At 47.1% G+C, this 24,578-nt stretch overlaps 1 protein-coding gene across 3 annotated transcripts in view; it reads right to left on the bottom strand.

The window, feature by feature from the left end:
• The window catches only part of AHDC1 (AT-hook DNA binding motif containing 1), a 300,426-nt gene that overhangs the window by 148,922 nt on the left and 126,926 nt on the right, over positions 1-24,578 (bottom strand). The window lies entirely within an intron of this gene.

Raw genomic sequence — 24,578 nt, 5'->3', positions numbered from 1 at the left:
GAACAGCTCCACATTCCTAGGAGACAAAGCTGGATGCTTTCTGTTTTACCACATGACCCTCTTCATTGGCACCGCTGGTACCATGAATCCATCCTGCATTAGGCCACCGTAGTCTCTAACATTATTTATGCATCTATTTTGTATTGTATGGCACACACTGCACAATGACTTCCTTTAGATACTAGAGAAAGGTTAATCAGACCACAGGTCAGAATTAGAACTGAAAGTGTTTCAGCTGTTTTCCAAATGCAAGAGATTGCTGGACTTTTAAGTGTTGAGCCAAATTTTTCCATAGGTGAGGTCCAGCCACTGGGAAGCATCTGTCTAGTGGAACTTGTAATTCATCTTGGGGATCAGGAAAAGGTCAAGTTGGTTAGAGTGGGGTGTATAGTTTGATGTGGTTGTTTATGTATTTAGTTCTAGTTCGTGAAGGCATTTGGTCGTGAAGCAGAGAATTTTGAAGGTGACCCTGTCCTCTACTAGCTGCCAGTGGACCATTCTGTGATGCTGGGTGGTGTTGTGGGTATTGCCCTGACCACAGATAAATAATACCGCAGCATTTCGGATTTTTTGAAGTGTGTTAATTTGTTAGGCAAATAGGTCAAGTGCACACTAGGTTGAACGGGGTACTGAAACATCTGACCTGTGTTCACATGAAGCTATGAAAATAGTGATTTAATGTGACTTTGGTACTTTAGCTTGATTTACAAGAAACAATGACAAAGATCACAAAATCTCGAGAGGACAGTGAAGAATTGCTTAGAACTGTGTAACCAGTAACAGTCTTCACCCAGAAGTACACCTGCCCTTAGACTGTGCATTAAAGATCCGCAGTACCAACAACAGCACGAGGACTGATTATGGTTTAAATTCCATTGGATAACATCAGCATTGCATCCTATTACATAATGCATTAGAGGAAAGGTGTGTCTGTGGTGCGACTTGAACGAAGAACTTGGATGGATATCCTAGTCACTGAAAACACCCGTCCTAGGTTAGCATTGCTCAATTTGGCCCAATAAGAGCAGAGTCCTGCTGAAGGAACATGGTGTCTAATCGTGAAGTTATGGAAAAACTGAGCAAGAAAGACTGGGTTATGGCCATTCAAGTGATCCGAAACAAACTCTAACCCTTAAAAGTGAGCTTGGCTTTCTTAAATGGTTAAAGCCAGAGACTTGAAATGCTTATTTTTCGTCATTTTAACTTTTCTTTTGTACTACCGTGCGTTTTGAAATCGGTTTCCTTTTTCAAAGCAATGCCTGAAAGAACCCCCATTGGCGTGTGTAATAATCTTTACACTAACTGCAGACTGCCTGCCGTTGACTACTCCATCAAGGTATGTGGTGACTCAAGAAGGCTTTTAGAGATCAGAGCTTGCACCGCAGCTTATATGGCCACCAGAAAGTTTAGAAAGACGCAAATGCAAACTCACCTTTGTTATCAGTCTTTGGTCCCACCAATCTCTGGCTTGGGAAAAAGCCGGATCCCGATATACAGGCTTATAAATATACTATCCGACTACTCGGGATGAGAAAATGTCTAGGGTTACAAAATACGAACAGTTAACAGTAACCAAATAGTTATCTATATGCAGGTCTGAATATCCACCAAAGGGTGTGATCAATTCAAATATCTCAAATACAGTCAGGAAAGAAAATCTGCAAATATTGAGAGGCTGCGTGAAGCCAGGAATGAAGGTGCTTTGCAGCAGTTGTGGTTCAAACGACAGAGACTCCTTGTGTCTATGGAGGGGGTTTCAGCTATAAAATCAGAAGCTGACTGGGCACGCAGGATTTTGATGAGCTGCTGTATATTGCCATTTCTGCACTGCTACCTTGGACCGCAGACAGGAGTTTGCTGCTGAGGGGGTGGCAGAGTGACATGCTCTGTCAATCAAATGGCACAGCCTAGCTGCCCATAAACTGCTCCATTACCTCTTCTAATTGGGAAGACGCAGCTGCTCATGGGCGGGCGCTGACTGGCATCTTCTGGAAACATGGCTCATTTGTTTGTTGGTCAGAATGTGGCAGCACGAAGCTGGTCTTATTTCCCGAGCACCGACCGACCGACAGCCCAAACCAAACAGGCAGTGGTGGACTGGCCTATAGGGAGATCAGGCAGTGCCCCGAAGTGATGGTCTTATACGTCAGGTGTGTGAACTGGTCTTTTGGCCGCTTGTGGGTCTCTTTTATGGTCTGCTGGACCAGTTTTTACTGTTGATTTCCCTTATTTTAAAACAAACATTGCCTACAGCAAGCTCAAATCTATGCAGTCTTCCATCCCTTGCAAAACAGTTATACAGCATGTCTTTACAAGTTCAAAACTGGCTCAATATGCAAACTAAATGGGCCACTTTCTTTTTTAAGGTATTTAACTGACGGGTGGGGTCAGTTTTGCTTTAGTGTCAGACCTACTGTCTGTCCCCGTCCAACCCTGCTAACTGGACAAACAGCGCGATTGCCAATTGAGAGGGTCTGCTCAGGGAGCAAAGGGAAAAGAAATCCTTCTTAGCCTGTTAAAGCACCTTTCAACAAATAGAGGAAACAGACTGCGAGGCATTTGGTTCTATTTGGACTACTGTAAGAGGGAAATGACAGCATACAGTGTGATGGAAGGTCTGTTCTCAGTAACAATGAAATGACTAACTCAGAACTCAAGCTCACCATGCTAAAAAGCGTAAAATAATGTATTCTATCTCCATTTCCAATATTAAAAACTAAATCAAATCCACACTACTTGATTTAAGTACAGCTAGCGGCTCACCGCATTGTAGGTGAAACTGTAGTACAGGAAGGCATAAAAGGACTCAGCAAAACAAAACCACTACCTCATGAACAAACCCATTCGAGAAGCTTTTGAATAAGATATTGTACTTCTGCAACAACATATGTGCCAGCAACTGTAAAGGACTCTGACGTCATTCTAGCATGCTGTGCTCTATAAACATTCACAAAAATAAAAGGTAAACTTGAGATCTGTTGAATACCAACTGCCTGCTGGAATAGGCCTAGCATCAATTTGACAGTGTGCCCAACCGTCACGAACCTGCAGCTCCGACAAGCTGAGAGCAGGGGCAGACTGGTGCATTAGTAGTGTGCTGTCCACGCATGGGCAGTGAGAGAGGCTGGGTCTGGTAACCAAGGGCAACGGAGGCTCCAATAAGTGCCTCTAGGACGCTCACTCAAAGCCTATGCAATGAATACTACTTAATCTTGGTTCTGGCTTTACACAAGGATTAGGATCCCACCCAGTGCCTGCCAAGCCCACGCTTGATGAAGCATGGTGCATGTTTTCAGCAGCCTCTGAGCCTCCCCTTAAACAAGTCTCATCTCTCAAAAATGTGCTTCAAAGGCTGCCTCCTATAATTATGAAATGAAACTGGGTTTGTAAGCTACATGTGTGAATTCCCAAATCTGCTACCAACCCCTGACCTAGTGTGGCACCAGCCTTCACTCCTGTTACCGTATCCTGCTTCAGAGGGGGGACCTGGACTGCTGCTGTGTGCTCAACAGAGCGAGCTTTAGTCTGCTTGGAATAAGCAACCTGATCCCATCTTTTATTTATGTATGCATATTTATTAGGTGTGGACATTACACAGATACTAGAGCGCCTTCCAAGAGAAATATTCCATTGCATGGCACAAATACAACAAGTAATTACAAAGGTTGAGAATACAACATGGTAGATCATTACAAACAACATAACGTACAAGAGATATAAGGAAATTAAGGCAGCCTAGGTATCTGTGCCACAAACGGATTAGTGTCTTAGTAAAAATATTGTTGGAGGCGAAAGGCTTACAGGTCTATCTTGAAGGTAGCCAGTGAGGTAGTTGTGTGTAGGTTTGCAGGTAATGAATTCCAAATTCTGCTTGCGCTGCCTGAGAATGATTGTAAGTCATTCCTTTCTGAGGGACAGCAGTTCCAGCAACATTGCTTCATTTACAAGATGGTCTGGAGCTGCCTGATAACGGGGAGTGGATGTGTGCAGAGCTTTATAAGTGATGCAGGTAGCTTTGTAAATAGTCCTGCCTGGATTGGCAGCCATTGGAGAGCGATACGCATGGGTGTAATGCGATTTTTCCTTTTGGACCTGTAGATGAACCATGCTGCTGAAAGTAGGATCGATTTCAGGGGATGAGGTGGGTTTTGGGGAGACCAGTCAAAATATTGTTACAGTAGTCTACTCTGGAGAGCACCAGTGTATGATCGAGAGATTTTAGATCTTGCTCTGGAATGTAACAGCAGGTTCTCGATGGGAGAGGTAGCTGATAGGTTGAGCCTTTTGTTTAGAATGACTCCTAAAGAATTGGCGCTATCAGCATTGTTGGTTTACTGTTGAGGATGTTATGCCTGTTCTCCCAGGACTGCAGAAGCAAATTGATCCCCATGCTATTGGGGGAGGGCAACGTCTCCTGAATCCTTAATTCAGAGACGAGCCCGCCATATCAGTCTATCGGTGTGTCATGTACAGATAGAACTCGGAGACCACCAGAAGGCCCTCACCCCAACACCTGCTACACGCAGACTGACAAACTCAATTGTTGGAAGAAGTTTATTTATAACTTTTTACCAGTTATTTCATAAAACACAATTAGCAATAAATCACTTCAAAAGAAACTTCAAAACATATTTACAAGTATTCATAACCATTTCAATAAGATTTATTCGATAACCATAAATCAATGTGACAGGATCCCTTCCTGTCCTGAACCTCCTTTGGACCCCACAGGTGAACCATACCTCACCTGTATCCCTGGGGGGGGCAGCTCCCCCAACTTCAATGCACCTTGTCCTCACGCTCAGGGTTCCGCCCCCTCTCCAAACACCAATCTGCCAAGGGGGTGTAACTGGGCCACCAGGAGCGGGAGCCCCAAGGCCACCCCAGCGACCTGGGCTTCCTACCCCCTAAGCTGGTGTGTACATCCGCAGGTTGGTTCAGGACTTCAGGATCCTACCTCTGGTTTTATCCCGGGGCCCCAGCCTTGGGGACCCCTCTGTTGGTTCTGGTTACTTTAGTACTTCTTCTCCGACCATAAAACAAGGGAGAGGGTGGGTGGGACAACGCTGGATCCAAAGGATTTCCCCGCCGCCGCGACAAAAACAAGGCCGAGCCTTTCTGGGGGGACGCCTAAGTAGCCCCCCAACTGGAGCGCAGCGGCTGGAACTGGAACGACGTTGCCCTCCCGTTTTCCTCCTAACCTAACTTCAGCCCTCTCACCTTGCGAGGTGTGAGAGCAGAAGTTCCTGGCCAGCCCAACGCACAACTAGTACAAAGGGTTCAGGCCACAGCGGCCCCAATTCCTAAGGGGCTGCGCTCCCCCCATATTGGGAAGGCGCTTTTCCAGACTTGACTTCTAAGCGCTGTTTCAAAGAGAAACGTGTTTTATAAACTTCTGGGTTTCCCATGCTAGAAGTTAAAAGTGTTTAGGTATGCCTGTATTAAGAAATGGCACACCTCGGAGAGCAGAGGCCTGTGCAGGAGGCCCCCGTGAAGAGGCAGGAGGCCCCCGTGAAGAGGCAAGGGCCGCAGAGAGCTAAAAACATAAGACCCAGTTAGAAGCAGCCGGTGCGTCTCGTGAAAAACCGAGAACACCTGAAATCAGAGGGAGAAATCATATTTTGCAGGCACCAAGCTGCGAAAATCTAATGTCAGTAAAACTTTTGACCAAGTACTGACGGTCGATTACTAAACTGACCCAGTTATAAAATATAGGAAAGGAGGTTGGTGGGGATTTAGGCATTAAAGTCGAACTCTTTACAAGAGGGTCTTCGTGCAAGGTCAAGATTTTGGCAGCTCCATTTTGGAGTTGTTAAAAAAAGTTCGCTTCTGCAGTTTTCACGTGGAACCGAGAGCCCGCAGCAGGGTGGTGGCTAGAGCGTATACACCGGCGAGAAGCAAAGCATCGCACGGTGTAGCGCCAAGTGGCAATGAACCAAGTACTCGACCAGGGGATGTACCCACACTGAACAAAGCGGCAGTAACAAAGGCCAGACAACGGGCACTTAATATTAAACATATTTCACAAGTTGGGGGAAGGGAGCGCTCACACGATATGAATGACTCTAAGAAGATATATTTACAGCAGAATAATCCGAGTCAACACATAGAGGCATTTCATGAATTAACATTAGTTGGCGTACACATAGTCTCTCCAAAAGGGCATGCACATTCATATAAAAATACGATGTTTTTCCCAGAAGGTTTCCTCTGGAAATCAGCCAATATAGCGACATCGCCTTTCTTGGGGCAGCCAATGGTGAAAGGAACATTCAAAGTAAGGTCCGTAAAACCACCGTTTGTTTCTATGTTAAGAGTTGTTTTCCCGTCCCGAGTACGAAGCCCTTAGGAGAAATTAGATTTATTACTAGATTTATTACAAGAGTGTGGGATAGCCACAAATCAAGACCGTAAGGACCTGATAACACCACCCAATTCTGAACTTATTATATGGAGTGCACAAAATGTACTTAAAAAAATGTTGATTGATCTGCTTATCTCCGAATTGGCCTCTTCACGCGAAGACAAACTAGAAGTTAGGGTGTTTTCGTCATGCCAATTCTGCGGTACTGTGGTTTAAAAAAAAACTGTGACCTTTGCACTGTAGTAACAAATCTGTGAATGTATGTTTATTATACAGTTACTCTACATAACGTGTTTTTGGGCCACATTTATTTAATGCCACAACAGTGAAAATAAATATGGACCAATATTTAGAATAGTTCTACTAATAAGCGTGCATGCTGTCACACATTTGATTACTACAGTCCAAATGTCAAGATAAGCATATTATGGCACAAATTTAAACTCTTGCACCGTGGTTTTGGTTAAATAAATTTGATTAAACCAAATACATATGAAAAAGGCAATCACAGCATAAACCAGATATGCAGAGTGTAATAAACTATTTATTACCATTATTGGGTTGGTGAGAGGGTGGGAGGGAGGCTTATGTTATGACTAGCTGAAGGCTCAGTTGCTACATTTGGAGCCCAGTTACTCATGCTTGCCCTGGGGCCCCCCAAACTAGTTCCCACAGGCTATTAAAATCTGTGACCTAGAGAATCCACAGACCCATTTGTGGAAAAGTATGGAATTTGAGAGTGGTCCTCCATGGGGGTCAGTAACAGGGTTGGATTGGTAAAACGGGCACTTGGGCAATGGGCCAGTGTGAGATGCAGTTTGGGGGGCACTTTTTAAGACGGTGTTCAGATGCCGCCAGCGACCCAGTGGGGGCCTAAGAGGCCTTCCTTTCTTCCTTTCACCAACAGGGCAGCAGTCATCAATGCCAGCCCTCCACTGGGCCGGCCCGTTTTATAAGAAGCTAACTTGGGCCGGCTACGAGCACATTAATGTATGTAGATTGAGAAGGTACAGGGGGCCTGAACAGAAGTGACCTCAATGATATTCAGATGTGGTTCACTTGTGTGAACCTATCCATGCACAAGGAGTGCTGGCGATATTTGCATTTTTTTTTTATCTCACTGGAGTTAAGAAAACGAAAGTTAAGTGTCAATATCTAGTTCGTAGATCTTGGCAGCTGGACTGAAATAATTCAGTTTCAATTTTTGTACATGCTTCTTTCAGAGATTATTTTGATACTACTTAAGACACCGAAGCAGTGTTATGCGAAAAGGCATACTCCACAGTTGTGGGGCCCTTTTTTTTTTTTAAGGTGCCCGGGCCTATTTTTCATCCCAATCCGACCCTGGCCAGTAACCATAGTAACCGAGTACCAAGAGGGAAGGAGAGAACCAGCTAAAATACAAGTGAGCTGGAGCACACAGTGCATGAGTGAGGAGGAGACGGGGTGTGAGGGGCTGGTCAAGCAGGGCAGGAAAGAAGAAGGTGGATTTAGCGTGGTGGATATCACCGTGTGCTCCATTGTTTTGTGGTTGTTTGCGAGTGCTGCAGGGTTTGGGAAAACTGGAAGGCGAGACGCTTGGCTGTGATCAGCCAGTGCCAGTAAAAGGGTGGGAGCTGCTGAACGGGCACCATGGAGCAGAAAAAGAGGGGTGCTTATTGACATGCACTGGGTGATGTATCAGAACGGAGATGGTTATTGGCAATCTTGTAAGATACAGCAAAGGGGTGGTGAAAATGAGCAGGAATTGCAACGTCTGACAGTATGGTGACACTTTATAGGACACTGAAAGGGTGGCAGTTTTGGCAGGTGCTACATAGAGGATAAAAAGGACAAAGAACGGCGATGACTGTACATGAAGCACGGAACGGCAAGCACTGCAGAGCATGGCGCAAAAGTGGAAGTTTGTGGAAGCGCTGTATGGGCTGGTAAAAGGACGGTGCTTGTTGGCACGTGCTGCATGGTGTTGTAGAACAGTGGTGGCTGTTTGCACGCACAGCAGGGAGCCCGGCATGGCGGAAGAATTGCTGCCAGGCACTGCATGAGCAGCGTAAAGGGTGTGGTTAATCTCTGGCACTGTGTGCAGCATTGGAAGGGTGGTGGTTGTTGGACGGGTTTGCCTGGAGAATAATAAAAGGTGGTAGTTATTAGCATGTGCAGCAAGCAGCAGCAGCAGAAGGTCGTGGCTATTGGCAGATGCTGTATGTAGCAGAAAAAGAGCAGTCATTTTTGGAAGGTACTGCGTGGAGCAGGTGAAAGGTAGTGGTTATTTATAGGGCGGCGCCTGGGGCAGTACAAGGGTCGTAGTTATTGGGGTGGGGGGGAGGGAAATGTGGGGGTGGCAGGCGCTGAACGGCTCAGTATAAAGTTGGAGGGAGCTGCAGTACAAAGGTAATGCTAGTCTGTGTCTGTGTGTGTGTGTGTGTCTGTGTGCGCGCTTGTGCGCAGTGAGGTGGGAAGGTCTGCATGGAATAAGGCGGAGGTGAGTTACTGCTTGAACGTGGTGCTTTTGTCCGTGTTTGGTTAAATTTGCATGCGAGGGAAGCTCCCGCTGCTACACAAATGCCGTATGTCGTGTTTGTGTGCGAGGGGGTGGCACGCCAGCTGAACACGCTGGGCCTCGTCTGTGGGCGAGGCAAGATTACAAAGCGGAGACGTGTTTTGAGGGCGGAGCTCTTGCACCGCTGGGGCCCATGCGTTGGGTGGGTGGACTGATGTTTCCCTGAGAAGGCTGGGAACTAACCGTTAACCACAGTGCCGACTCGTTCAAAGCCTGCGTCAAGGGTAGGCTCGCACCTAGGGCGGTGACCATCACCCGTTTCAGCTCCTTGCCGAAGAGGCCCAGTGAAGCTTGAAGTCCGCCGGGTGTGCGTGATCCCGCGCTGACTGGGTATGGAGCGCGAAGTAATTACTACTGACATTGTCGAATATTCCCATCGATTCAATAGTGGTTCTGTCAGCAATTGAAGCAGTTTTGAAGAACATGTAATCCTCTGTGCCGGCACCCAGCCGTTATTTTATATGCAAGAAGCGCTGGCCAGCCATATAAGAATACTCCAACAGGGAGCAACTGTTGCCCAACTTGACAATTCTTCCCTCAACACATTCTTTGCACTCGTACAGACTATATTGATTACACTGTGAGGGTGTAAAGATAAGAAACCTCTCAAGAACAGTGGTGGGGCAGTGAGCCGCAGTCGAGCGAGACAATCCACCGAGGGCAGTGCGAGCTGCCCGGGGTTGAGGCGCACTGGTAGAACTGAGGGCTCGGATCGATGTGAAGTGTTTTATCAGACTTGTGTGGACTAGACCAGAAAACAAACAGCAGGGGGTGCTGCAGGATAGGGGAGTAGTCACAGTATCTAGAGCAGGCTTTAATGACAAAACTTCGGTATTTAGCTGTGCTTAGTACAAATAAACATTGCGGGCAACTGGTCTAGTATTGAAACGGGAGGGGGGCGGCGGCTCCGTCGGGGGCCGAGTACAGAGCAACAAGCTGCCACAAGGAGCGGCGGGGGCGGGCCGCACGCCGCGTTTATGCCAATGGGATCCCAAACTACACCAAGTAAGAGAGGTGCCCCGGTACTGAGGCACTCTTGGGATAGGACCCCGAAAGTACAGTGGAGAGTGCTGCAGGACTAGTGCAGACAGCTCGGCGGCGGCGGGGACGTTGGTGCAGAGCTGGATATAGTTCTGGTGTGGGGGTTGTTCTCCCACAGCAGTGGGTGCTAGAGACACGTTTCTGTTAGTTGAAGACTAGGATAGCAGCGGAGTAGGCGGACAAAGGGAAGCGGAATTGAGGAGGGGGCCGCCAATGGAAAAGCGGGGGTTGACGCCAAACAAAATAAAGGCAGGAGACCCCCGGACAAGCGTGGAGAGCTGCGGGGCTCGAAAACCTGAATCGTGAACTATTTGCGCGGTGCTAACCGGGCGTGAGGGGCTCATGGAGGGTTTCCACGAGGGCTGTTTGGATTGCATTTTAACTCTGCGACGACCAACAGCTCCCGCCCAAACCACTGGGCTTGCAATGTGCGCGGCTAAGAAAGGAAAGAACCAAGAGCTGTCGGGGAGAGGGGTGCCCAGAAACGACGGGAAAGGCTGCATGTGAAGAGGGGCTCCGAGGCAGTGGGCACTCCACGGAGACCGAGACGGATAGGGCGAACTCCGTTCCTCTTATCTAGACAGGGGCTTCCGATGAAGACAGGGCGTCTTTAGCTGCTCGCGGGCACCTGCCTGGACAGAGCACACCTGGGAAAACACCTCACCCGTGACTATTGCCACAACACACCTGGCCTCCCAAGCACCGGCAGCGGGGTGTACATACACGCATCTACAGGGTCCTCCTCCCTACCCTCAGCCGCGCGTCAGGGCCCCCTGTTGTATCAATGTGCCCAGTCTGCCTATACTTTCAAAAAGGTAGATTGTTTCCGAGTTTTGAGCCAATAACCACCATGGTTTTTTTTTTTAGTATAGGCTCTGACTTTGGAAGTTCACGACATACACGAAAAGCGCGCCTTGGCGCTCAAATGCCGCCTGTCGTGTAACTACGAGGGTAGAACCCACAAATGTTTCTGGGATTGAAAGGTGTATAGTGCTGCGTCCGATTTGATATGGCCGTGTAGCTCCAGCGCTTAGGGTCCACAACGTGACGAGGCTTGCTTCAAAATACCGTGCCTGTATTTCTACCATGATATGCCTGGAGCACTTTGTTCTAGCAATTCATGGTTAAGAGGCTGTTGAAAGTTCTTCTTCAGCCAGTTCGGGTATATGGCTTGCTGGCTGTAGGACGGCCGCATCCAATTTGCTGGGAAATTAAGAGTTCGATAATGAGTTTGTGTGGCATATTCTGGCGGCTAATGCCTCGAGCATATGAGCTGATGCACCCTGTATAGTATCAATGAGCCAACTGGTTGCTCCCAAAAAACAAACAAAAAACAGGGCCAAGATTCCAACTACCAACCAAAGAACTAATGACTCGATACAGTCTTCTAGCTGGAATTTCACGGCAGCGGTCCCTTTAAAAGCGGCTCGGCCAGCACTCTGGTGGCCAGGCCTGGGATCATATGCCTGCATGGTTTTCCGCTAGAGGCCGGGCGAGCCTCATCGCCACAGATTCCAGGAACACAGACAGGTTTTTAAGAACACCACGAGACCACAAACACGACTCCTCTGACGAACCAAGACCCTCCCAACACATACTCTAACTCCCATCCCACACATCTGGCTCGGCCTCGCCCTCAAAAACCTGGGCCACATACTGTGTGTGTGTAGAGGCAGCCCGAGGGAATCCGCAGTAATTTAGCTCACTAACTGGCTCACTCGGTTTAGACCCCAATGAAAGATTAGGACACCAACCGTTCATTTTAGAGACAAGGCATTTCCGTGTCTGTATCTAATTTAACAACAGAAAAGCACAAAAAGTAGGAATGTCTCTTTTGAGCGACGCTCCGTGCTACCGCTCATAACTACTATCTGTGCTGTTTTGCAGCATGTGTAGTTGAAGGGGTGGAGGGATCACGGACTAGATGCAGATGTACATGTTTGTGCCACAGCACTAATTTTGTTCAGATAAATGTTTTGTTTTGTGAGATAGGTCTGCTCTTGGCGCTTTAATCGGACAGGTTCATACTTTATATTTTCACACAAGAATAAATATCGACATGCTAAGTAAAAACTAACTGAGTAAATACAGGAAAACAACTGTACAAAAATCATAGTAATGCAATAGAACTGGTAGTAAAACTGTCAACGGAGCCCAACTTTGAACCTACTGCCTTGTCAGTGGTGCTACATGACTAGAGAGTGAGAAGGAAGAAACGAAGTTATGCAGATACTTTGTGGGTCTGAAATGGAAAGGAATATGTAAAAGCACACACCGTAACCTACTTCATACACACACCGGGCTGCCATAAAATATGAAATTTGGCTTTGTTCTTCCATTTGGAAAGAATTCCCAAAGCTCATGCACGCACCAGATAAAAATGACAGGATAACAGTGGCGCTCCCTCAGGAAGCTGCACCTCTTACACGTTTTATAGCTATAGAATATATGAAGATCGGACCACATTTTTTATTAGGTCTGGCTTAACAGTATTACTACCCGAAACTTACTGCTACCAATTAATTAAAAAATATGTAGAGTGGCTCCACCCAGTCTTATGCTATCACCCTCATGCTATTGGCTATTTGGGCAACCTTTCATTGTGCTTTCACTGAAATCCATGATGTACGTTTTTACATCTGAAAAGTATACTCAATGATCACACTGTAACAGGCAGTTCCTTCTCTCCCGTACGCATTTTTAACAGAGAAATAACCACTTTTTGCTTCTTTTATTCCTCCCGGCACTGGCAAACAAAATAGGATAGGCTTTAGCAATAAAAAGCTTTTGCATACGCAACATGTGTAAAAGGCATTCATGAATGTTTGCGTTTACATTCACTTTAAATGCATGGGCACAATAAACTTAGACTTATTGGCATTGTGAATTCTTGTTTTTTGTGGTTGGGCGTTACTGGATGCTTTATGTATACAGTAGGTTCTAGAGATGTGCAACCATGGACAGGACAAACAACTGAGATAAAGGTGGCTATGCCACAGCGTACGCACATCCACCGCGTTACCAATATTAAGGCAATTGTTACATAAGATTCAATACCACATAAGCTGGTGCTTCCCCGGTAAGATGCCCTGCCAACTAGAGTGAAACAAACAAGCCTAGAGCTGGGTCTAGTCCCATGCGATAATAAATCAAAACACCAAGACACACATAGGTAGTCCAATCTGCATGAAATAATCTGTTGTAAGTCTGTAGTTGTGTTTTATTCTTCACACTTCTTGCATCACAGGGCACAATCCAATATGAATGGGCAGTCAACACGTTTCGTCACAGTGAGTTTTTCAAGGCTGTAGATCAAAAATTAGAAAATGTATGTTTCATAAAAAGGCACCGCATGTGGATCCAAGTCAGCAACATGTGTAAAGTAGCAGCGTACTTCTCAATAAGTGTTCAGTAGCTATTTGTAAACAGGGTAATCAGCGAGGCAAAAGTTACTTGCCACGAATCATCTTGTAGTTGCATCAAAGTCAATTAAGCAGCGCCCATGGTAACCCTCAAAGTAGAAAACGACTGTGCGTGTTGGAACGGAATTACCAATTACTGGAGTAGAGTGAAATCTCAAACCTATGTAAGCTAATAAAGCCAACGATGGAAACGGCCCTGACAAACATACATCAAAAACCCTTGATGTTGCACAGGCGGCTTTCGGTTTAATGGCTGTTAATCACTGTGTTTTTTGTTTTTTTCAGTAGGCATCGTATTAGGACCTCCGGCATCAGGAATAGAGCTGCAAAGGCTAGAAGAAAATAAAAATAATGCTGGCACATTTGGTTATCATGGCCTGTAATGTGTGTATACCTCACATTGAAACGTCTTGACCCCAAAGGCTAACCTATTGATAATGATTTTGGGGAAGCCTTTTACCCCCAGTTTGTGGGTAAAGAGGGGAGGTTCTCCTACATTTTGGTGCTGCTAGATTTCACTAATCACCAGTACCTCTTCCTTTTTTCAAACTGTTATGGGAACGCAATAGCTCATGCCAACTTTTGAATGTTCAGGTCATAAGAAAGGGTCTTTGCACAGAGGGTAAAAAGAGACAGGGGAATCCCATGAAAGGTGCTCTCATACAGGTTTGACACAAACTAGAGCATCCCATACTGGCTCTTAAAACCACAGGGCAAGAGGAGAATACAAGCCTCCTACTGAGAATGTCAGTGACTTGTGTATCTTGGGTACCATACTCTGTATTCAAGCGTTCTTCTCAAAGGAGAAGTGGTACTAGTAAATGTTTTTCTTCCTCTTAAGTGGCTTCACCGCTCCAAACCACCTCATCCGAATCTTCCTGTATACCAGGGGTATTCACCCCAGCAAGAATTTAAATCACTGCATATTTACTTGAAACACTTTAACTTTACTACTTAGACCTTACTTTGGAAACTTTCAGAGAGAGAAGACAGGCACTACTGGAAACGGTTTGATATTTGCCGCATGCCTATGGCTTTGTCCCTTCCTCTACTGCCGTACAATATTTGTACCTAGCCAAACCTGATGTGCAATATTTATTGATCAGGTTACAATGTCAAATGGTAAGAGGTTTTAATTCTACATAGCACAGATCCTCCACACGCCTCACGAGAATTGGGAGAGTGCCCCATTTCCGAGATAAAACAACAGAAAATTCCCAGGCACCACTGCATTCTTCTTCCCCCCTGCCCCTCTTTTATTCTTGGTGGGTTTCCATGCAGAATAGTAACTGAATGCATTCATCTTACAAATGACTTGAGTTTAAACTTTTGAGCAACGAAGCCCTACCCCTTTTTGGTGTACAGGTGTAATGATCATGCAGGGATTTGAATTTTATCCATGCAGTCACGGGAAACGAAAGCATATAATTGACAACTCAAGAACTAGGGTACTATGATTATTCTAGTGACTCCTCCATGTTACTCTTAAAACATTTCCTTAAGGTTTTCTGGCAATAAACAAGCACTGACAAAGCCAACAGGTCTGGGTTTAATATGCGAATACATACAGGACTAGCACATTAGAGAGAGATAATGAGAGGGCGTCAGCAGGAGTAGATAGAGATAGTGACAAGTCTTGCAATGCGGTGCAAGCACTCAAAGGAAGGCAAAAAGTTACACCTAAACTGCCAATAACATTTGATAAGAAGTGAATAGTCTACTGGACTGAGGCAAATCCTGATTTTCTACTAACACATTTTTAAACTACACAGGTGTGGAAGTATGTTTAGATTTCTGCCTTTCAATTCCATGATAAATGTAAACGTGTTCGGCATAATTTCTCAATGTGTGTCAAAGTCACCAGCGATTTGTCTAGTTGCTAGTTTGCATCAGCATTTTTGAGGGTTTCTGGCTTTCCGCTTCATAAGGCACGTCATCGAATATGATTCTGCAATACATTTTTACCGCAAATATAGTGTAATGGGTCGGGCAGGCTTTGTTGTCTCGGAAGCAGTGGGAACTTTAACTCTTTATTGGCTGTGAAGTCCTTTTGTGCTTGGAACTGGTTACTCGTGCCCCGCTGGTTTACAACCGTTCTCGGCGAGGGTGGCCGACCTTTTGCCCAGATTCAGCTGGCTCGGATAACCTCATTAAGAAGTGAATTCTTCTCATATGCCTCGTGAAACTAAGAACGATGTGTTGGAGGATGTCATGAGTCATTCCTCTCCCCACTACTCTCTGTTGGGCCAGCACCCTTCACCGCACTAGGGATCGAAAAAGTGCCCCACCGCTGGTTCCGTCCTGATGATGAACTCGTGATTCCCTCTGGAGACGTCAACACCTAGTGGTGTAAAAACATTTCTCCAAAACAAAATTGTCTGCAAAGAGTTCTACCAAACTTGTCAAATACATTGATTTCTGTCTATTGCGGTTATTTTGCATTAGATCACTTAGTCGAGCTTTTCGGTTTTTTCTCACTAGCACCTCGTGATCGTGATTATGTTATGTTATGTTATATATATATATATATTTTTTACCAATGTTTCGTGTAACAATGTTTTTCTATTTATAAAATACTGTTGCTACAACAGGACTGCTTTATATATTGACTAAATCTTAAAACAGGTCGCTCTGGAATTACATTTTAATTCCCCCCCCCCCCCCCCAAAAAAAAAATACATTCTTTAAGTCACACCTGGTTGGACGCTGTGGTTTATATTCATCCTAATGAGGTCAACCCTTTGGTTGGAGCCTGTCGAAACCCTGCTTTCTGAGGGAAAACTCTCCAGAACAGCGAATGGCGTGCTTAGAATTCTTCCGCCACCACTTGCCCCTCTATTTCCGGGCAACTCCTTCCTTTCTGCTGGTACCTTCTCTTACCTCCAGCTTGAAATCCTGACCGGGAAGTGGTTTCCCACCCCATTCAGTTAGGTGTCATGTGCTATGGCTGCTTGCACTTATTCCAAGCTCCTGAAGAAGCAGGCTCCCTCGTGCCCCCTCTGAGGCAGAAGACAGTAAGAGGCGCCACGGCCACTTCAAGTCGCTTTTTCCACTTAGAGTCTGGGTCTTTTGCCTGCCTATAAGGCTAGCTGAACTGGGAAAAGTGGGAGGCTGGACCAGTGCTCCATTTGTAAATAAAAACGTGCCGGTACTCGGAGCTCTCCTCGGAAACCCGCGGCTGCTGCAATTAAATGCGAACACGGAATACTGAGGCAGCGTAATCCTGAAGCAATCTCGGGCTCTTCAATACATTTAAAGCCATTCCCTGCCCCTTCAGTTGACTCCTGCAGCTTTCTTCTCTCTCCCTTTGTGATGCTTTTTCGTTGTTCTCTTCCTCCGCCTTTCTCAAATGTGTATTTTGCTCGCAGCAAATGCTTGAGGCAGAAGAATAAGCGCCGGCCCGCAAAAATAAGTGTCGGTGCTCAGCACCGGAAACAATAAGCACAGATTAAGCACTGGGCTGGACACTGCAACTTGAAACGATAAACATGCACTGGGTGGGATTTCGGAGTGCGTCCAAGAAGCGGCGGCAGTGTCACTCCGTCTCTCCACAGGTTCACTGACCCACTTCCATCCACTCGCCGCCTAGTATCTTAGCAACTGCAGCGGTCCCCCAAGATCAGCCATACTGCCTGCCATTAGTGACTGCTGCATGTGTGTCAAGGTTAGCCTGCTCCCTCCGCGCAGAACCAGGCACAGGCTGTACTCTGTCAACAAAGGAGCGCGCATTTATTAGAGGCGCATTCTGTTCAACGTCCCGAACCGACGGGGACTGGAGCTTGACCAGCAGAGCGGCCTCCGAGGAAGACGTGGGGTGGGGGCTGGTCTACACGCTGGGGCCTCGAGAGGGGGCGCCCGCTTTGCTGTTCACTTACACAGAAGTACTAGGCCGCGCTCCTACCGCGATGGTCACCACTTCGGTGTGACAGAGTCATTTTGCATAAAGGTGCCTTATGACGCAGCTCGGGGCTAAACTCAAGGAGCCTCTTCCCCAGTGTTTCATTTTGCCAGTGGTGCCGGGGTAACTAACCACTTGAAGAAACGTCCTCGCTTGGGGCCCACCGACCTCGGCGGCTGTAAGTACACCTTTTGTGGAATGTGTACAGAATACTAAGTCCTTCTGTTTCCAGCAGCACCTTGGTCTACATTTGGAGGGCTAAATACGCGTTTGGCATAAAGATTGTATTTGTTATGAAGTCTTCTCTCCTTTGGCAGAAACGTCAACCTTTTTCCTGAATTGACAATGCATTACTGGGACGCACCCCTCTCCCCTTATGAATCAGAAAAAATTGCATTTGTTAGAATTAACAAACTTGATATTTTAAACACTACACTCAGTAAAAGGTGCCACTCATCTTTACTTACAGTTTCTTGTTAAGCTCCTCGTTTAGTGGAACCCTGTTCTATGGTCTGTTATCCTTTATCTGTTTATGCTCTATTTTTCTGGGGCCGGGTTACTACCTTACAATTAATTCGCAAGAAGCCGCTAAAGTTTGTACATCCCCAAAGGACCTATTTTCTACACCAATACATCTACGTTTGTGTTTTTGGGGTTCAACATGTTGGTTAAGCAGGGGTGCTTGCGTGGAACCTGAAGATATCGTATTTATAGACAGAAACAGTGCAGACCCAAGCCACCACCTGTGGGCTTCAAACTTGCTCCGAAGAAATTCTTGCATTCTTCAAATTGTTCTTTAAATACGGGCTAATTGCTGGTAAGATAGCCTGGGGCTTGCTGCAGAGTTGAGGGTAATGGGTTCAAATTCCAGATGGGCAGTTCAGCCTTTCACCCAGGGCCAGTGAATTGAGTAGTATGGTCTTTCAGATTCATGTCATGAACTACTCCTGAAACACGCACCAGTTTGGTATTAATGGAAAAAGTTATTCACTGTATTCAGTTTATCGAGTGTCTTAGGATCTTTGCCACAGAGCTGCAATGTAAATATCAGAATTTCAACAGATGAAGCTTGAGGCCAATGTATGAGCTTGATCGGCTACAATCTGTCAAGGTGTCTCTACAGAGCTTAAATTAGCTGATGGTTCTCTTCTCATGTGACCAGCGTAAGAGCCAGTGTTCTAAACACCTCGGATGAATAGCATAGATCTCGTCCAGTAGTGGGATCTTCCAAGCAATGCTTGTGAAGCAATCTTCTACCACTTGGCATTGTATTGCTTGTGGAATCTGGGTGCCCCTTAATGGTTCGGGCACTCTCACCGACCAGAGTCATGATGGTTTGGTATCCTAGTGTTGTAGATGTCAGTCCAGTGTTTAGTTTAATATTCATATGTTTTGGTCATTCAGATGAATAATTAATGTCCAATCCCACCCTAGGTGTTTGTAGCGTACCATGTGTCAGTTTGTATACGAGTTACGGCTTTCAGTCACTTCACAATTCACCCTGCCTATGTCAGTTCGCGCTATATTTAGGAAGAGCATATTTTGGGTCTTCTATCCCCGAGGTATACTGCTGAAATCGAGAAGGCCCAGCTCAACAGGCAGGATCGATGTGTTGCGTTATTAATTTTAGTCCGACAGGATGACCGCTGCATTTAACACTGCTTTTGTAGATTTTCAAGGATGGGTGCAGTAAGCACCTGTTGACTAATGCACCATAACTTTCAAGCACCTCTACTGAGCATTATCTGTTAAAGCACACCCATGTTGAGGTGGCTATTGTTGCACAAAGATGCTGGCTGACCATATCAGAAGAGTGAATTAAAAGAAAAACAAGGGTGGAACATAACAAGGGTGGAACATAAAAAGGGGAGCCACTGGCTGAGCAGCACTTTGTACCTGCTGAACCCTTACAAAAAAAAAAAAAAAAAAAAAAAATCAAGAATGAACATGGGGAGCGGGGTGAAAATTATCAGGAATGTAGGATTGAAGAAAGTGAGCAGGGAGCATGAAAAATAATACGCAACAGCAATACAATAGAGAATGCCACTAGGGAAGACCATGAGCGGAAGCTGTTACGCCTAGCCTTCACTGCCAATGTTATGTGGGAAAATTGGATTTTACAATGCTTCGTGCGCCGATTTCCTTAAGAAGACTACTCCTGAGAGCTTATCACAAAGATAAGGCCCAGACACAGAATAAAGTACCTTCACTGAAAATCCCTACAACAAATGGAAAAAAAGGAAAGTTAGAATAACATTGATTTAAATAACACTTAAGTCAGTGGGAAAATGACGCTGTTCAAAATGGTTAGGGTAAAGGTAGTCGCTAGGGCATTAGATTTAGAGGTGGTACCAAAGCACTATCAGGGTTAGGATAAGTAGAAATTTCAGAGTATGGGTTAGCCCTGTGTCTATGCAGCAGGAACCAGGAGTGAGTGAGTGAGTGAGTGAGTGAGAGAGAGAGAGAGAGAGTGAAAAAAAAAAAAAAAAACAGTATTGGAACTATAGTATAGGGGTGGGGGTCAGTGTGTGTAGGGGCATGGCCAGATTTGGCTGGAAATAATTAAATATTATGAACTATTTTGTTGGCCTTTCGCTAACAGTTAATTGCATATAAAATAAAATACACACACCTGAAAGGGAAAATACATGCAGGTTAATGTAATGTTTTGGAACTGTACTTTATTACATAATGAGAGCTCAGTTGGTTATTAGTCACAGTAGATGTGTATGTATTTAACCAATCACAGAATTGAATCCTGTTGCTGCAGTGGGCAATAGTGACATGTCTATTTATGGTGTTAAGAGGTCCCAGCCTGTGACTGAAAGCACTGTAAATATGTAACTCAATTTTAAATTGTTTTACACTCAGTAGGACGGGCTGCCACAAAGTGTGCAAAAAAAGATTTAGCCTTAGCTAAAACAAATGCTTTCAAAATATATATTTTTAGTAATACGCAGTCTGACTACATCTGACGCAAACCTATTTTTATAAGTTTCCATTCAGAAGAATGCAACCTACCACTCAGCTGGTAAAACCCTTACATTACCTCTCAAAAAGTATAAATTGTTTCTATGTTGCAGCTTCACATTAATCCAACAATCAAGTACTATACTATGTCCCAGGCAGACTTTACATTTAGTGACTAACCAATTGCACACATTTACATATCTTTATGCAGCAGGCCCTGCAGGGAAGACTTGCTGTTCTTTAACTTGACTTCACTTACAGGAGATTCCCTCCCTGCCCTTTCAGGGAGAGAGACCTCAAGGCTAGCATTCAGCATTCAGGAATGGTTTCTAACAAAAAGTAGAAGGGGTGTTTTCGTATATATAGATAAAAAAAATTGGAACGTCATTCCCAATAGATCCCACACACTTTAGCCACTGGTGTGAACAGAGTAGCATAGAAATCAAGTGGTAGGAATAGGCACGTTAGTGAAGGGCTACGGTTCCTGAATGTCAAAGCTAATGCACAGACGAAGGGGTTTAGAAAAGCGTTCAAGCAGTGGTGAGGTTCAGCACTGGGCTAAAATAAAAACACTCTGCTTACTGTGGTGACTGCTCGTGGGGAATTCACTTTGGATGTCTTTGCAAGTTTAATAAAAATTGCTGTGATGTGTTTCGATAATAGATTTTCTAGTGCAGAAGTTTGTTTGTCTCAAATTCATAGCATGCCTCATTCTATATCACCGGAAGGCAATGGAACCTATGCATTCTTAAGCAAACGGACGTACATTTCTAAACCAAAGGTTCAACACATGGGGTTTTGCTTGCACTATATGAAGCACGTGGTTCTTGTTATGGAACGACCTCGCAAGGAAAAAAGGCTGAGCTCGAACCGGAGGCCATGGTGTCAGGCAGAGTTATGCAGTTGATGCGTCAGCCCAAGCCAACCACCAGCCCGCTCAGGGCTCTCCTTCCGTCCTCTGGTCCAGGCTGCCACGTCCCTTTCCAGCTCCCACTGTCAATACTCCCCCACCTGCATATATTCTACATCTTCCAGCTTCATACAATAGGCCTTTCAGAGCCAGGGGGAGGACGGCCTCTGCTGCCGTGCCCTAAATCCGAGAGCAGGCCAGCCATACGGCGGGGTGGAGGTAATGTAGCGTGGACACTCTGAAGGGGCAGGCCCGGGCTGCACCTGGGCACGTCCTGCTTTACAGGGAACTGGCAGTGTTCAGACTGGATGCTTTAATGGCTGTTTTCGCCATCCCTGGACGCGGAGGCTGAGGCAGTAACCTGAAAATTCCTGGAGGACATCCAAGGAAGGAAGGGAGCGGGGAAGAGATAAAGGAGGGGTGGGGAGACCGGGGGATTGCGGGAAGAGAGCCAGGGGAGGGCGGAAGGGGAGAGAGCCAAGGCAGGGGGCGGAGAGGCGGAAGAGAAGAGCCGGGAAAGAGGAACGCGAGGCAGACATAAGGGCGGAAGGAGAGAGAGCCAAGGCTGCAGAAGTAAAGGGAAGGGGTGAATAAGTGAGACCCGCGAAGGAGTGAACGCAGGGGAGGAGACACAGCGAGAGGGACTATTAAACAGGAGAGATAATGAGAAAGAAGGCAGGCAGTGAAAGGATGCGGAGGTGGTAAAGGGGACGTGAAATAGGTGAAAGGAGAGACTGAGGACGGTGAGCGAGGAGACTGCAGTTAATGTCCTGTGAAAGAAGAAAGCAGAGTGTGGTGGTGGAGTATATATGCGCCACAGGATAGTAAGGGTGGGAGGGAGGCGGCACAGCAGCGCTATCCGAGGAGACCCTGGCAGCCAGTTTTGCCCGGGTGCACTGTCCCGCAGAGTCGGCGTCCCCCGTGTGGTCCCCTCACAGGCCCCTCTCCCTCCGCAGGAGGCTTCCTTTTCTCCCCGTTCCGTCTGCCTCTTTGCTTTCCCTCTGGTATGCGCGCTGCTCTCCAGCTGTGGGACATTCCTGCCGCTCTCCATCATGCAGCGCGAGCGCCTGCTTTGCCAAGGAAGGAGAGGCTCCCCTAAAGGGCAGGCACCCCCATCCGTCCTCAGATAACTCCACTGGCTTCACCTCGACTCCTCCCACTGTAACCTCCCCTCCGGCGAAGCGCCATTCCGTCCCTCCGTGTACCCCCTGTGCTCTGGCCACCACCCTGTGTCCCACCCTGCTGTCCCAACCCCCTGACCTCATTCTCATCTAGCTCCACCTCACTCTCCGCTGCACTGACTTGTTTTCATTCTGCTACACGAAAGGTTTAGGGGAGAGCATTGTAAGAGGGTCACTACGAGTCGGTCTGTGTATCCCTGCCTACCTCTACTACACACGCATAGGTATTGTTTCCGCCTGATCTACCAATCGAGCCTCGCCCTCTCCCATTTCATTTCAATTCTCATCAGGTCGTGTTGGGTGCGTTATTTTAAGCAGATCTGCTCAGACACAGTGTTTTTAGCTTGTTCCTGGCCCTCAGCCAGTTTTTCTGGTCTCTCAGCTCCCGCTGGATGGCAGTCACGTGGGAGGCGGCCACAGCCACCCTCCAACTTCTGTAAAGCACAGGAACACCGTCCCCTGCATGCACCAGAAAGGCAATGCCTAGGATACCGCCTGGAACACCGCGCACGCATGTACCAGAGAGGCGACCCACACCCACTGCATGCACCGGAGAGAGGCAACGCCTAGGGTCCCGCCAGTAATCCAGAGCACACCCCCTGCATGCACCAGAGGGAACGCCTAGGGTGTCGCCAGGCACCCGGAGCACACCCCCTACATGCACCAGAGAGAGGGAACGCCTAGGGGGCCGCCAGAAACCCGAAGCACAACCCCCGCATGCACCAGAGAGAGGAAATGCCCAGGGTGCCGCCAGAACACCGCGCACGCACCTCCCCTCACGCATGTACCAGAGAGGCAACCCCTAGGGTGCCGCCAGGAAACCGGAGAACATCCCCTGTGTGCACCACAGAGGCAAAGCCTAGGGTGCCACCTGGAGCACATACCCTGCATGCACCAGAGAGAGGCAACGCCCAGGGTGCCGCCAGGAAACCGGAGCACATCCCCTGTGTGCACCACAGAGGCAAAGCCTAGGGTGCCGCCGGTGCACACTTTCTGCATGCACCAGAGAGAGGCAACCCCTAGGGCCCCGCCAGTAACCCGGAGCACACCCCCTGCATGCACCAGAGAGAGGGAACGCCTAGGGTGCCGCCAGAAACCCGAAGCACAAACCCCGCATGCACCAGAGAGAGGAAATGCCTAGGGTGCCGCCAGAACACCGCGCACGCACCTCCCCTCACGCATGTACCAGAGAGGCAACCCCTAGGGTGCCGCCAGGAACCCAGTGCACACCCCCTGCATGCACCAGAAATACAATGCCTAGGGTGCCGCCAGGAGCCCGGTTCACACCCCCTTCATGCACCAGAGACTGGTAACGCCTAGGATGCAGCCGGTGCACATCCTCTGCATACACCAGAGAGAGGCAACCCCTAGGGTGCCGCCAGGAACACTGAGCACACCCCCTGCATACACCAGAGAGAGACAACGTCTAGGGTGCTGCCAGGAACCCGGTGCACACCCCCTGCATACACCAGAGAGTCAACGCCTAGGGTGCCACCTGGAGCACATACCCTGCATGCACCAGAGAGAGGCAACGCCCAGGGTGCCGCCAGGAAACTGGTGCACAGCCTCTCGTGCTACTGACTTCAGGCAAAAAAAGGTCCAGGCCTGGCAAGGTCTCTTCTGCAGCGGCTGCAACAGAAAGCAGGTCCAAGCTGCAGGGAACCCCAGTGCACAGCTTCATTGGTTAGTGCTGCGAGAAAAAGAGGATCCTGGGCTTCAGGGTCCTTGGTAAACATCCCCTCAGTTTATTGGCCCCTTCAATACTGGCTGCACAGAAACCACCTGGTCTGCAGGGACTCCGGTAAATGTCTCCTGCACTGCCGTCGCTGCAGCAAAATCGTGGAGTGAGTGAGTGAGTGTGTGTGTGTGTGTGTCAGTAGTGCTTAATTGTGTCACTGAGGCTCGGCTAACCAGAACCTCAGTGCTTATGCTCCCCCGGCTTTTAAATTTGTCACTATAGGCTAGTGACTTCATTTACCAATCTCAATTGGCACACTGGACCCCTTGATAAGTCCCTGGTATATGGTACCTAGGTACCCAGGGCATTGGGGTTCCAGGAGATCTTTATGGGCTGCAGCATTTCTTTTGCAACCTATAAGGAACTCAGACAAACCCTTTCACAGAACTGCCACTGCAGCCTACGTGGAATAGTGCACACATTATTTCACAGCCATTTTCACTGCACTTAAGTAACTTGTAAGTTACCTATATGTCTAACAATTATATGAAGGC

The sequence above is a fragment of the Pleurodeles waltl genome, chromosome 3_1 (genome assembly GCF_031143425.1).
Source record: "Pleurodeles waltl isolate 20211129_DDA chromosome 3_1, aPleWal1.hap1.20221129, whole genome shotgun sequence".
Lineage (NCBI taxonomy): Eukaryota > Metazoa > Chordata > Amphibia > Caudata > Salamandridae > Pleurodeles > Pleurodeles waltl.
This window is presented reverse-complemented; position numbering and strand designations above follow the sequence as displayed.